This window comes from Gigantopelta aegis, chromosome 6, assembly GCF_016097555.1.
Source record: "Gigantopelta aegis isolate Gae_Host chromosome 6, Gae_host_genome, whole genome shotgun sequence".
NCBI lineage: Eukaryota > Metazoa > Mollusca > Gastropoda > Neomphalida > Peltospiridae > Gigantopelta > Gigantopelta aegis.
In genome coordinates, this window is record NC_054704.1 from 78,152,927 (window position 1) to 78,168,762 (window position 15,836).

The window sequence follows — 15,836 nt, forward strand, 5'->3', positions numbered from 1 at the left end:
ATTAATTTATTAATCATCAGCTACTGGATGCCAAACATTTGATAATTTTGACATATAGTCTGAGAGGAAACCCGCTACATTTTTTTCCATTACTAGCAAGGGATCTTTTATATGCACCATCCCACACAGGATAGCACATGCCACGGCCTTTGATATACCAGTCGTGGTGCACTGGCTGGAACGATGCAGCCAAAAAGATGCCTAGAAGAAGCTGGTGGAGTTTAAATAGGATATTGAGAGTTTTTACACATTCTTATCTACTGGATATTTACCGAGATGGCATTAATACATGACTTTTGAGAAGCACATACGCGTGATTCTAGCTCAATTGTTAATTACCACCCATTTTCATAGATATTTACGGTTTGTCTTTTTTCCCTAGAATACATTAAATATTGATGTAATTATAGTCTCACTTACGGTCAGTCTTTGTCAATATGCTCTGAATGCAAAGAACATTAATTTCAGTGTTTGACATTCATGAAATGGTCACAATTACTTGCGAAGTACAAGTTATATGGTCAAAATTAAGTGGTACTTAATTAATTTCCATGTGTATAGTAAAGTTTGTTTTATTTAACGACGCCACTAGAGCACATTGATTTTTTATCTTATAATCGGCTATTGGACGTCAAACATATGGTCATTCTGACACTGTGTTTTAGAGGAAACCCGCTGTCGCCACATAGGCTACTCTTTTACGACAGGCAGCAAGGGGTCTTTTATTTGCGCTTCCCACAGGCAGGATAGCACAAACCATGGCCTTTGTTGAACCAGTTATGGATCACTGGTCGGTGCAAGTGGTTTACACCTACCCATTGAGCCTTGCGAAGCACTCACTCAGGGTTTGGAGTCGGTATCTGGATTAAAAATCCCATGCCTCGACTGGGATCCGAACCCAGTACCTACCAGCCTGTAGACCGAAGGCCTAACCACGACGCCACCGAGGCCGGTATCCATGTGTATAGATGCGCAGGCGTACGCACATATGGAGAGTCAAATGTGGCATTTACTCGACTCATTTGCGCTTTTTGCAGGTTACATATCAAGGATTTCGCACATAATACGAATAAATGCGAACTGGGGCCTAATTCACAACATCGAACCGTCCTTGCAAGTCCTGCGAGATCCCAAAGTTATGAGAATTTGGTGAATTGATCCCGTGGCCATTAAAGTCAGACCCAAAATTGCAGGACAAACTCCTTCCGACCACCCAGTGAAGTGCCTATGGTCATGATTAACGCCGTAGCCAGGTGGATTAGCCAGTCGGGCGAAACAGTCTCATATCAGTTACAGACTTTTTTTTCATGAAAGATATCTTAAGAGAAACAGTCGTTTAAATTAGAATAGGGATACGTCGGCAAATTGAAAACCACAGTAGGATTATCCCTCATTTCAGCCCCGTAGGAACGACATCTAGAGTATGGGTGGGGGAATAATTTGTCTATACACACTTGGTTCAAATACAGTTTATATTTTCTAGACGGTGGGTATATAACAAAATGATTGCCTTCTGTGTTTCCCATGCGATCTGTTTTGAAACGGTCCCATTAAGTTTATACCTTTGTTCACATGTACCAGTTTAATCAAACTATTAAAGAAAAAGAAAGTAACTATGCACGTGTGTGCAAAAAGGTTATTGGATATACCTTTTCATGATCCTAATATCAGATCTCTATTACGGTTAATTAATTTATTCTTGTCGAACACAGTATATTCGCGCTGTTATTGCATTATTAATCTCATTGCTGCATTATTTCACATCGTTGATATGACCTATTTTATTCTACTCTACATTTTAAATCCATATTCGTGTTTATGCAATATGCCGTGCACTTTATGTTTATTGGCGTACCGGATAGAATTTCAATGAATAATTCTGTGTGTTTGGCATCAGATCTCTGTTAACAAACCAATATGCGAGACATATTACCTTTCAAATCCCAGTATACTAAGCGCAAAAATTAAAGGAAACCTCGAGTTAACTCGTAGCATTTATGAAAAAGACAGTGTTATAGCGTAGAGTGGAATTTCAGGTAACCAAAGCATATGTTTTTGGTGATGATGAACAACAACGTGACTGGTCAACACAGGTCACAATAGGTCTAGTAAAGGTCAATTCACACTTTGATTGTCGACCTCATGTGAAATTGATTTTTTTATTTATTATTAGGCAAACGAAAAAGCCTTGAACGAATGCACACCAAAATTTAATATGAACTGTGTTAAAACCACACTGAATTCACTAGAAAAAACAAATGAGGATTAGGTCTGAACAGAAGCAGAACTGGTCAAGTCAACTACTCGCCAACAATATTCGGTCATGAAGTATGAATCTAGCTTTAGGGTCAATATGGCGATCGATTCTGTGAATGGCGCGAGCACTCTACTACCGATTTACATCTATACCAATTTCCTAGTAGAACATTAAGAGTAATGGGATATTCAAGCACATCCTAGCGGCTAGTACAACTCTTAAGACTCATCACGTGTTTAACACAACGAGGTATGAAATGCAGGATCATTGTGAGTTCTAAGATGGTCTTCAGCGAAAGAAATGAATGAATAATATGGATTAATGTTTAACGACACCCCAGCACGAAAAATACATCGGCTATTGGATGTCAAATCAGCGAAAGAAAAAATAACCCCAGCTGCCGTCATATTAGCTATTCTTTTAACATTAACTTCCACCACCACCAAAACACAGCCATATATTTATCAGTGCAATAAAGGACTGATCCTGAAGAAGAAAGTCTGTAAAAAATGTGTTGAGACTGGAGAACGTGTAGTAAGTATATCAGGGGCTTAATTAACTAAACTCTCGCAACTTTGCAATTTCGCAGTGCAATGCTAAAAGACTTGCAAAAAGGATGCTTTGTTGTCTAGGAGAGCCTAAGAGAGTTTTGTGAATTGGGTCCCAGGGCCCATTCCACAAAGCGATCTTAGCCCTAAGATTACATTAAGTCCATCGTTACTTTATGCACTAAGGTGATCTTAGTGCTAAGATCGCTTCGTGGAACGGGGCCCTGGGACGAAATAGGAAGTAAAATATGGCCTGTGTTATTTTTAGTAGGCTTTAGGATAGTGTCGAAAAAAACCCAGGACTTCTGACAAGTAATTTAGAACATTATGTAATTAAAATATAAAAGAATTAAGAGATAACTAGCAGGTGATATTTTGATGGTTTTAGCAGCTGGATTTCTATTTCACATGCTAGGTCTAACAAATTGACTGATTTTCGCTTTTCGCAGACTGATTTTTCTAGCCATGTGTGTAATATGGATTTACAGCACATCTGTTCCTCGTGATACTGCACCTATGAGGGTTTTTTTTCAATTTTGTTTCATATATCATGCCATTCAGTGACAGTTCTAAACAGTACGGACACGGATACTGTATTAACTTTCCTATATTCAATTAAGGTTCGGCAACGTCTATCCCAGTCACACTTTCTGACTTCGCCATGTGCACAGTAACCGTGTCCGGGGTAACAATAAAAAATAAAATAATAATAATAATAATAATAAAAAAACAAAAGATATATATATCTCAGCCTACTTTGCTTTACGTTTAAGTATCTTCTAAGTCTATATTAATATGAAATCACATCTGTGGTCTTCTAATAGTTTGTCTAGTACTAGTTATCTATTAACGGGTTCGTTCTCCTCGGACGTTATGGCTTGTCGGCCCATTATTCCGACAGACAGATGAGACGAAGATCAATGTATTGCTGTCATCCAGACTATTGACATACTAACGCTGAATACCTGGCAATGTGTCTCCGTACATCTGTGGCCAAGCAGCTTTTGTGGCCTAATCTCAAACAGCCTGCAGAAATGGGTTAATAAAACAGCTGTGATACAAGACACTTGAACAGAATCTTATTCCGAGTCACTTAGAAGCTCTAAGTGGCCAGAAGAATGGATGGCTTCTAACAGAATAGCTATATAGTCTTGTCTTGGGATGAAGTCGCGGACAAAAGGACCCTCAAATTTCGGCCACTTGTCCGAAATCATAACCGTGTTAAGCTTTTGAAACTGTGTGCTTCAGACTGATTCCCAGTATTATACCGGGGCGGGCCCTACCAGAGGCCGATCGGGGGGGGGGGGGGGGGGGGGGGGCAGGGGCCCAGCCCCCCCCCCCTAAATGTTGCGTTAGTTATAATTTTATTATATATTAATTTTAATTTTTTTACAATCCCCCTCCAAACCTCCCCCAAAGTTCCCTTGGCATTCCACCTCATGTCACTGTCTCCCCCACCCCCTCTAATTGGATTTTCTGGATGTGCCACTGCCTACAAGGGTGTTTAATATGTATAGGATTCTATAGTTGATGATTAAATACAAAACCATAGTATGGTGGTGTAATGACATTGAAATAACTTGTTGGAAAAGGATCACGCCTAGCACCCCCACCAAAACACCAAACAAACAAACAAAATACCCTAAATATTAAAAAATAATAATAATAAAATTAAAAAAATAATAATAAATAAATAAATAAATTAATTAAATAAAATTAAAAAATAAACAATACAAAAATAACATCTAATTAGTCCTTTGTACTATAGTTACATGAGATATATGTCTCGCCTGTCACATTTCTATTACAAGGCGTTCATCTTTGACTTATAGCACTTAATGGTAATTTAAAGGTCAAGGTTAAATAATCAATGTCGTTTCTGTATCCATAATGAGCACAATAAATATGAAGTTTGGTGTGTTTTTTTAAAAAGGAGAGAAATTTAAAAGCAAAATGTTGACGTCAAAACTGTCATCGTTGGCGAAGTAAAAATATTTTGCCTTCCGCGATTTTCTTCACAGTTGACACAAACACAAATATTAATTTAAGATTCATGCAGCTAAGCTAATGACATTTGATCCCCACAAAGAAAGAGGCATCACACATTGCATCTGCTCAGTGACATAGCCTCAAACGACAAGTTGATGAATTGCCACATAATGCATGTACAGAGGCGGATCGGGGGGGGGGGGGGGGGGGGGGGAAGAGACCTGTCTCCACTAATTACATTCAAGTGCCTCTATTTTGTCGGTGTATTAAAAAAAATGTTTTATTTGGGTTTCCCTTTTCATGAGTTGATCCATGTGCCCTTTTCTCCTTACTCCCCCCTCCCCCCCCCCCCCCAAACAAAGGTTTGTGAATCCACCTCTGATATCGACGCGCAGTCATAGTTAAACAAAAAACATGCACACATGGCCCACGTTTAAAGGTCAAGCTCTTTTTTCGTAATTTTACTGAAATTAATATGTAATGGCAGCGCAAGAAGCCAACAAAATATAGCTTATCTTCTTTTTGTCTTTTCTTTTAAACTGTATTTAAAACAAAATTAAATGAAGGACGCTGGTGGATTCTGGGGTGGGCGTCCTACTATACTATTTTCACATTAGTAGCCACCCTACTCTCAAATCAAAGATTTTATGTGTATGGGAAGTCATCATGTCGGCAGCCTTACAGTTTTAGTTTAAACTATCCCCCATTCCAAATCACTATCCTGGCGGTGGGCTCCCATTTCCAACTTTCACGGAACCGCTCTTGAAACTGATTCACAGCTTATACTGAAATCTTGGTAGTCGTTCACACTATACGTGAATACGTGTTTCTGCGTGTGTATCTAAAATGCGTAGCACCGCGCAAACTGTCTATATATCTAAAGATTTCTGAAATCTTGGTAGTCGTTCACATTTACCATTGAAATTAAAGTCAGTAAAAGTGAATACATGTTTTTGCGTGTATTTAACATGCGTAGCACCGTTCAAACACGGTCTATATATCTAAAGATTTCTGAACAAACACCCAGAGCAAACTCCGTCTTCGGAATAGATCAAAGCAAATTTACACTTGAGTTGTGTCAGGTGTCAAGCAGACGATGTTGCGTGACCTCGATATTTCATTTCTGTCCACCGACCAATCTTGTTGCCACCCAAATAATCCACATTCCTTGTTTCCGAGGAACCAAGCAGATGACTTCTGCACGGCGAGACATCTAAAAGAATCCAGGTTCTACAAGCTCATCATTTTAATAGTCCCATACAATTACTCCGATTCTTGGCCGCCATGCGTCAACATCGCGCGGTTTCGCGAGTTCCTCCACTTTTGTTCAACAGGTACTGGGGACGCTGACTTATTATTTAATGTCTTCTAATATATCGTTAGATACACGCGAGTCATGTACAGGATTCTAGGTCAAAAGATGTCAACATATTTGAACAAGGTTGTGGGTTTGTTGAAGTCAGAATTGGTATATAATAATATTGTAAATTTTACTCTACAGTATATACACTAATAAGCATCTTTGGAGATTCTGTGTCAACATACATGTTTTGACCGTCACATATAGACGTACCATGCCTAGAATAACTAAGGGACAGTTGGGGAACACCTCCAGAATCGGGGCATATTAGAGCTACATATAGCTAAAAGGGTATCTTTTCGGGAAGGAATGAGGGGTTTTCTTCTTTTTTTCTTTTTTTTGAGGTGTGGGGGGCAGCTGCCCCTTTCCTCCTTGGTCCTCGCCAAGTGCAGCCATGCTTATACGACCTTTATATCATTCTATAATTTGTATTTTCCCATCTCAATCAGTGCTCCATAACTAACATATCAAAGGCCATGGTATATGTTGTCCTGTCTGTGCATATAACATTTACTGTTAATGAAAACACGGAGCAGTTTTCCTCTATAGACTACATGTTAAAATGACCAAATGTGTGTCGTTAAACAAAAACACGTTTTAACTATAATTTATTTAAATCTGTTACAAGTTTAATAAACAGTATATATATATATATATATATATATATATATATATATATATATATATATATATATATATATAACCGCGTCCATCTCATCTGTGTGTACAAGACAAGAGTCCAATAGGAATTCTGACAAAGCCATAACACAACCAAAATCCATGCAAATATGTTCACTGTTCCAGTTCTGTTTTTAAACGACCTGTTTTAACATTATAGCAACATTCTGCACTTTTCTGGCAGTTAATTACAACAGCCGCCTGTTATACATTACGAGTCTGACACGCATACAAAGACTTAAAGATTAAGATATCGATCTGAATGCATGGAAGCTTTTTTTGACAGGTAAATTATGTAGAACTTCAACGAATCCAGGTTTACAACTTGCCCACAATCCATTACTAAACTTCCCAGAGTAGTATCTGTTTTGTTTTTTAAATGCCAAAATGACATTTTGGTACAAGCAGGACTGACAGAAATCAGTGGCGTATCCAGAAAATCCATTTAGGGGGGCCCCAATGACATGAGGCGGAATGCCAATGGAACTTTGGGGGAGGTTTGGAGGGGATCGTTAAAAACATTAAAATTAATATATAATAAAATAATAACTGTCACAAAGTTTAGGGGGGCGGGCCCCCCCCCCCCCCCCCCCCCCTAGATCCGCCTCTGGAAATGACATGTTAAAGCAATTGCAAGTGAACCGTACTCTGGCGTCTTTAACCTACAGCTGTTGTTTATGTTACGAGTAACAAACCGTGGCTATGAGGCGTCATCTGTCACCATTGATCATTCTGGAGAGTGTTCGATCACAAATCTAACCTGTTGGCAGTTACTGTTACGATTTATGACCGTGTGTAAACAGAGCATTTCTGTGATGTGTAAAATAGTAAAACGGTTCAATAAGTTACGGTAATAAGTAACAGCTGAGACTTTAGAACACCGTTAGGTCTTCTGACGAAACACGCAACATAATGCGTGAAAACTGCATGTCTTCCAAGGTTCCCGAACTCAGAAACACCAGTGGTCTGCTGTACTGTGTATTGGACAAGACCAAGAATATATTGGACTGAAACTATTATTAAAGCGACAGACTCTAGTTGTTAAACACCAGGGCGGTTTGTTTTTCTCTATTAGCGCCGTTTTCGATAATTCAATTTGGACATTACTTAAGATTTTATTGTTTAGTGTATCCATTTCCGTACCACTGAAATGTTTTTGGTCAATCTGGTGTTTCTAATATGATGGTAATCTTAGATGAACTTGAAGGGAAAGGACTTGACTCAACGTTGTATGACTGTACGTGAGGTTCGAGCATCTGTGATGGGTATAATTGGAATTGTTCGGAGATTCAGTCCCAGCGTGTGCTACAACAGCTTGTTCTGAATGTGCACGTTAAAACCTGACATGATCTGAACTGACCTGACTCTGTCCCAGGATTGCATTGTATCCTTTGTCTCAAGCTATTGGTGGGGTTTTTTTTTCTCACAATTCCTCCAGACGAAAGAAGAAGGATACATTGTCGTGCATGGGTGTGGCTGTCCTCCAGTAGCTAAAACACCTGACAGTGATCCTTGAGTGTATACCATCACGACTTATTCAAAACAAAACATCCTTTGGACAGTTTCGTGAGACACGAATGTGTCTATCCTAATGGTTTTGCCATTCAGATTTGCCAAACTGATCTAGGTCTCGTTCTTGGCACAGGATTAAAATATACTTTTGCATGGGTAGGAGAGATTCTATTTTAATAGTAGGTTGTCAAATAGCTCAAATATGTTCTACAGATAAACAGCAAGTTATGCAGCTACATTACAAGTAAATCGGTGGTAACTACAAAAACTGTTATGATGAGGTTGATACACTAGGTTAGCTGGGTATGGGACAGTACTTCGGCTCGGCTACACAAAGCGATCGCTGCACCTTGAAATACGTGTCACATTCTTGTGTGCGTAGGCCTACTTTCTTTATATCTCATGTTTACAACGCGGTAATGGTGTACAATTTCCAGCCAAGATGGGTTCACACACTGCTGCTCTTTTTGTGGTAATACGTCATAGACATGTAACATATTATAACCAGGAAATTTACACCGGCAAATGTATTTTCCTATTTAAAACATGTCATTGATAACATTTTACGTCTGTGTATTTCAGTTTACAAGTACACCGACCATCTCCCTATCTTTTGTTTTCCATCGATAGAGAACGGTTGCTGAAGGTAGAGTTTTATGTACTATACCATCACATGGGCGGATCCAAGGGGGGGGGGGGACCAGGGGGACGCGTCCCCCCAAAAAATTGTTCAAGTGCCCTCAAAATGTCCAAGTGCCCTTTTTGTTTGTAGAATTTTTATTTTTTTTAAGTAAACAATAATTATATTGTAGATAAATGAAATCAAGATTTTCGTGTACATGCGCAAGCTTGCAGATATGTGTCTGTGTTATTGAGTCTCAATGGGGCCCCATTGAGGTTCTAACGCGAGTGACGCCAATTTACTTCATTATTGCTAGTATATTATGACGTAGAACTGTAGGAATTCATATTAATTGTAAATATCAAAACTTGTAGTAAGGTGCCCTTTTGACGAGTCAATGTGCCCTTCTTTTTTGGTCCCCCCCTAAAAATATTTCCTGGATCCGCCCATGCATCATTAAAATTAGAACTATTTCTAATAAAGCAGATAGTATATTGATTGCTATGTGATACACAACATATATGCAACAATAGTTTAAATTATGCACGACTGTTTGGAAAATATATAATTTGAGAACAATCCCTATTTCACCCCCAATGCTCACTACCGTTTCTTGCAAAATATGGGTACATGACGCGCATCTCTTTAATTTCCAGATATTTTGTGGAATTCTAAGACAAAATGAAAACAGCAGCAGCATCTAAGCTGGACACATTTATAATAGTTTATTCATCATCCCACATACACGTTTACACAACAGCATCAATATAGCAGGGGAGGCACAGTGTAAAAAAAACATAGTGTTGCGGCTCGAGGTTGCCACTCTTTCAAATCCCCTGTGCAGGAGATTTTCACAGATACAACAAATATAGCCAACATAAAAAAGGAAAGTGGTACAGCTGAGACATTAGAACACCGTCTTCTGACGAAACACGGAACAGACTGCGTGAAAACTAACGCGTCTGAGCTGTCCCTGAATTAAAGAACAGACAGGGACTTAATATACATGTATATAGATAGCAAGAAACGGATCTATATTTAAGGCTTGGATTTAATGTGCGTTTTATTTAACCTGAACCTAGCGACATGTATCCCTTATGGGCATTCGGTGGGATTCGGTAGCGCGACAGGATGTCATGAAATATAAAGCAAGGCAAGGAAAGCATTTATAGAGCTGAAGAATTATGGTTTACAAAACAGTAGAAGAGTCACGGGAATAACCTGTGCTGTCATATTTTTAGTAAGGTGATTTTTTTTTCAATTTCGACGTTTACAACTCTGCAATCGTGGAATATTTATGCCTAACAAAGCATAATTTACCGACTACTTTTAATGGCCTACCATAATTATAGGTTTTTAAATTATTGCGTCATTGTGATCTTGTCATATACGACCGTTATAATACTATCTGTCTGGACGTTCCCGTGGACCTTTCATTTCTCTTCCCTTATCTCATGGTGGCTTGTAAGTATGTAATCATAAATTTTATACCAACCCACGTCCCCAATTGTTGACTGTACTGGAAAGATTATGGAATATTTCCACATGTCTACTTATATTGCACTTACGAATTAATTCAAACCAGTGACACATTTATTATTTATATTTGTTTAATATATATATACACAGAGGGCCTTCTACTGCGTTATCAGTGAAATAGTATGTGATACATAATAGAATGAGTTAGTGATAGGATGATTTACAGAAAGATGTCACATATGACACATTTCATGATGGTACTTGTCCAGATGATATATTGTATTGGAAAACAAATACGGTTTTGATTTGCCCACCTATAGATGATGTCTATATTTTTGTCTACTTCAGACATTTTCCTGTTCTTGAAGAGTCAATAACAAGCACGTCGACCACGAATAATAAATATTAATTATTTTCATGGAAAACCTGGTATTAAATACCGTAGGATATTGGGGGGTTTTAAAAAGTATTTTTGGGGAGAGGGTGGAGTTGGGGGGGGGGGGGTCAATTTGTTTAACTGGGGTAATTTTATTTACATGCCTCTATGCATACATGATTCAGGTATTGTTTTTATTTGTGTAACAAAACTGTGAAGGTGGGTAACGTAGAGAAATCCTAACCGCTGGATTAAATCATTAATCGATAAAATTATAAATAATTGATTTTTCGAAGTACTGTTATTAGTCAAGAAGTACATTATAATGTAACTGGGTGTGTGTGTTTGTGTGTGTGTGTGTGTGGGGGGGGGGGGGTAGCTCAGTGATATAGTGCCCATTTCACGTGTGGTGTATCTCAGGATCATATAATTTATGTAATAAATACCTAAACTTAGTACCATTAGTAAAAGTAAAAATTTAAGACTGACACCCCACCCCATCCTACCCTAAAAAACAAAACAAAACAAAAAACCTTCAACAGATTAATCTGCAAAAAAAACGGTTATTATATTTGAATCGGTCGCTTTGTCTCTGGTCTAACCCACAAGATAACACATTATTTAATGTGGCATATAGTAAAATTACTGAATAATATTATTATGCTTCTGTCTCATAAAACATGACATATGATGGGCGTGGCCAGTGTTTTGATCGGCAGTTGTCTTCCTCCTTGGAACTGCTCCCAAGGCATGTTGTCGCGCGCTGGGGCTATAGTGCATGTTTTGTTTGTCTAGTTATTCGCACTGTTTGGATGACGATTGTTTAAACACGCAGACCAGACGGCCAAGACGAATCTGTCACGGGTGTTGACGCCAAGTTCATGTGCTTCACTGCGCATCGAACCAGGTTAATAAAAGTTTTAGACCGGTCCTTACTGAGTATGAATACACTATTGTTTACATATAATTAGAATGACCCCCCCCCCCCACACACACACACACACACAAACAGTGTTAGTATTTGTTTGCTAGCCGAAATACTTTTTAATAAATACGAAACTAAATGATTGAAGAACTAGTTCTTTGGGGAGGGTTTGTTTCGTAACACGACAGGTCGATAGATAAAATGTGTCCAAAACTGGCGATGTAAACAGGTGATGTGGCTATAATGAGCGCAGGTGACAAGTGGGTTTGTCAACCAGTTACGTAATGAACTAGGTCGAACGTAGTAATTGGACAAAATTGCAGTCAAATATCTACCATTTCACTTTTTTAACAATACTTATACATGTATACACAAATAGAACTTTAAAGAAAGGAAAAAAACAGCATTAAAGCGACTTCAAACATTTTATTTGATTACATATAAATATGAAAACATAAGTAGAACGTTTTATTATTTTAAAACTTGTTGATTAAGATTTTTTGGTTTTTGTTACCGAGTGCCCTTTTTTGTAACCCTTATGTCATACAACATATAATTTGTAGATACCGACACCCCGAAACAATCAATTTAGGATAATTTGGGCCTGTCTTTCTGTACGCATGGATACATGTATGTATGCATGTATGTATGTATGTATGTAAACGTACGTATGTGTGTATGTATTGATGTATGTACTTATGCATTGACGTATGTATTGATATATGTATGTATTGATGTAACGATGTATGTAGGTAGGTATGTGTGTAGGTAGATAGGTAATGGATGTGATGTATGTAATGTATGTATGAAATGTATGCAATACATGTAATGTATGTAGTAATGGTAGATAGGTAGGTATGTTGGTAGGTAGGTAGGTAATGTTATGTGATGTATTAATGTATGTATGAAATGTATGCAATGTATGTAATGTATGTATAATGCATGATGGCAGGTAGGTAATGTATGATGTATGTAGTAATGTATGATGGTAGGTAAGTATGATAAAACGCTTGTCTGAGGTGTTTGGGTCGAAGGACTGAATCCCTTCGCTAGACCTATTCTTTTATTGGGGTTTTCCTGTTCCAACCGGTGCCCCACAACTGGAATATCAAAGTTCGTAGTATTAGCATATGCTGTCCTGTGTGGACACGTGCATATTTTATCAAATACCCCTTATTGCTTGTGGGGAAACATGCATATTTTATCAAATTCCCCTACTGCTGGTGGGGAAACATGCATATTTTATCAAATACCCCCTACTGCTGGTGGGGAAACATGCATATTTTATCAAATACCCGTTACTGCTGGTGGGGAAACAATTTAACGGGTTTCCTATGACAACATGTCACAATAACAAAATTTATTCAGTAGCAGATGATTAATAAATCAGTGTGCTCTAGTGGTGTTGTTAAACAATACTAACTTGTTTCTATGTAAGCACTATGTGCGTAAGTATGCGTGCAGGTAGGTAGATACGCATAGGTCCTTATGTAAGTACATACATACTGTATACACAAGCCCGTAAGAATATGAGGGTGGGGCAGGCTGCCGTGCGCCGCCCCCCCCCCCCTAAATTTGAGGACAAAAACGTACGTTTTTTGTCCAACTATATAAATAAAGATAAAAATATAGTTTGTGCCCCCGCCCCTCACTAGAGACTGTACCCTCCATCAACGAGATATTGTGCCGCCACACCCACTCCAAATATCGTTCCACCCACTCCAAATACCGTTCCTTGAGGTCCCACACAGAAGGAAGAACAAAGAAATGTTTTATTTAACTCAATGCATCTTAATTACGGTTATGTGGCGTCGGGTACGGTATACAGAGTACACTAATTACAACCAACATTAACAAGATAACCAGGGTACCTCACCAGCAATATTAACTACTGATTTCCCCAGACTACTTCCTCCATATTTGATTCAGAGTATATTTTTTCAAATTTATCTGCTGTTCTACTAGTTCTCGAAGCCTCAAACACTAGAATTAGCCTTTCGTATAATGACCGAAAACCTGATTAAGAGTTACCCAAATCGGAACACCCACGTTTCCTAACTACACCAAACAGCTATGGTATTTAATATCAGATTTGATCGACCCACGTTTGTATGTGTTGGGACATTGATTTGTTCCACTGCTGTGACAAGTTACGATCTTGTTCGCAATACCCGGCCAACAGGGCGCGGTTTAGCTTTAGTTATAAATCACCCACCTCTAACACAATTATGTGACTGGCAGTCACAGTGTTCTTTGTTGTAATAATGCTAGGTAGTCCACGTCTTATCGCAAGAATTGTATTACACAATATCGTTATCACATCTTATAATAATCAGCTTTTACCCCCCCCCCCCCCCACACACACACACGCACGCACACATTACACGTTAAGAAATACAACTATATCAAAGGGGCTTAATTCACTCACTCGCTTTGTGATTTCGCAATGCAATGCAAAACGACTTGCAAGAAAGAAAGAATGAATGAATGAATGAATGAATGTTTAACGACACCCCAGTACGAAAAATACATCGGCCGTTGGGTGTCAAACTATGGTAAATGTGCAAGAAAGATGCACTGTGCCTTAAAAATAGCCTAAAAAGTCGGTTTATTTTGTTTAACGACACCACTAGAGCACATCGATTTATGAAGCATATTGGGTGTCAAACATTTGATAATTTTGACTTAGTCTTAGATAGAAAACCCGATAAATTTTTCTATTAGTAGTAAGGGATCTTTTATATGCCCCATCCCAAAGACAGTATAGCACATACAACGACATTTGATATACCAGTCGTGGTGCACTGGCTGGAACGAGAAAATCTCAATGGACACAAATCGATCGCGCATCTGACGAGCGCTTTACCAATGGGTTACGTTCCGCCAGTGGCTTGAGAGAGCCTAAGAACACTTTGTAAATTAGCCCCTGGTTGGAACGGAACGAAAGGAATGCTTATTTACTAGTAATTACATCGTTTAAGTCGTTGGCTATTTAAGTTTAAAAAAACATAGCCATGGCAACAAAAAGGATCTAAAACATGGAAGTAAAGAAACAACCCTCTTACGGTACACAAATTACTCTTTGGAGCAAGAACAAAATACAATACAAATGGGTCCGTCATATTAAGATATTATATACCACGACTTCTGATATACCAGCTAGTTGTAAAACACTGATGTAAAGGTAAACAGCTCCAACTAAACTCTTGAGTTATGGGACTCTGGCATGTATGCTATACGTTCCAATTCAATTCTTTTATACCCACTCTGCTACTGGGCTAACTCGGTCTGTAATTGGGGTATAGCCGAACTAAATTATATTAATAACAGTACGAAATAAAACGTTACGCCTAAGAGTACCGTGAATAGTAATGGGTTTTATCGATTATAGCTATTTCAGAACACAGGATTAACGGGGTTTTTTTTCACCACATGTTATTACGCCTACAAGACGGTATACAGTTCACAGTAAACGTAAGCCAAACGCATTACCTTGGTGATAAAATGAGCAACGCAAAACAAATTCCGTAATTGGTGTAATTACACTGGGCCGATCCCAATAAATAATTGATGAACCTTGGTCGTATTTCAATTCAGGATATTTGACTCGTTGTATTATTAAACGTTTTTTTGTAATGTTTAATTGGGATCAAAATTGACAGGGAAAAGGGCATCAAATGTCACTAAAAATACAGTTACCAGTATATTGCTTTTTTTTATTTCATCAGTTCCACAGCCAGCTTCTGCACTTCGTCTTATTTGTTAAAATATTTCAAAATATATCTTTCTTTGATCAATAAAATATCTCAAATATCAAATTGTTTTTACGACGAGGTACATGGTCTTCTGCAGTATTGTTGAAAACAGTTGGATTATAAGAAGTTTGAATTGAAGGACTAATTCCTAAACTTGTTTCTCAATTTCTAGCAGATAATTTCAGATTAAAATTCGAGAAGCAAATATTGATTCCCACTCTACAAAAATGAATTTCAAGCCTTGTTTAATAACAAATCTGGTCATATTTTTTTTGTTGTGTTACCATGTCAAGTTGATGAATTATAATTCTGAAGGCATGTCATGGTTTTACAAA

The 15,836-nt window shown here is 38.1% G+C and overlaps 1 protein-coding gene across 2 annotated transcripts in view; it reads right to left on the reverse strand.

Moving 5' to 3' along the window:
- The window catches only part of LOC121374910 (hillarin-like), a 76,823-nt gene that overhangs the window by 59,268 nt on the left and 1,719 nt on the right, over positions 1-15,836 (reverse strand). The gene's annotated exons all lie outside the window — the stretch shown is intronic.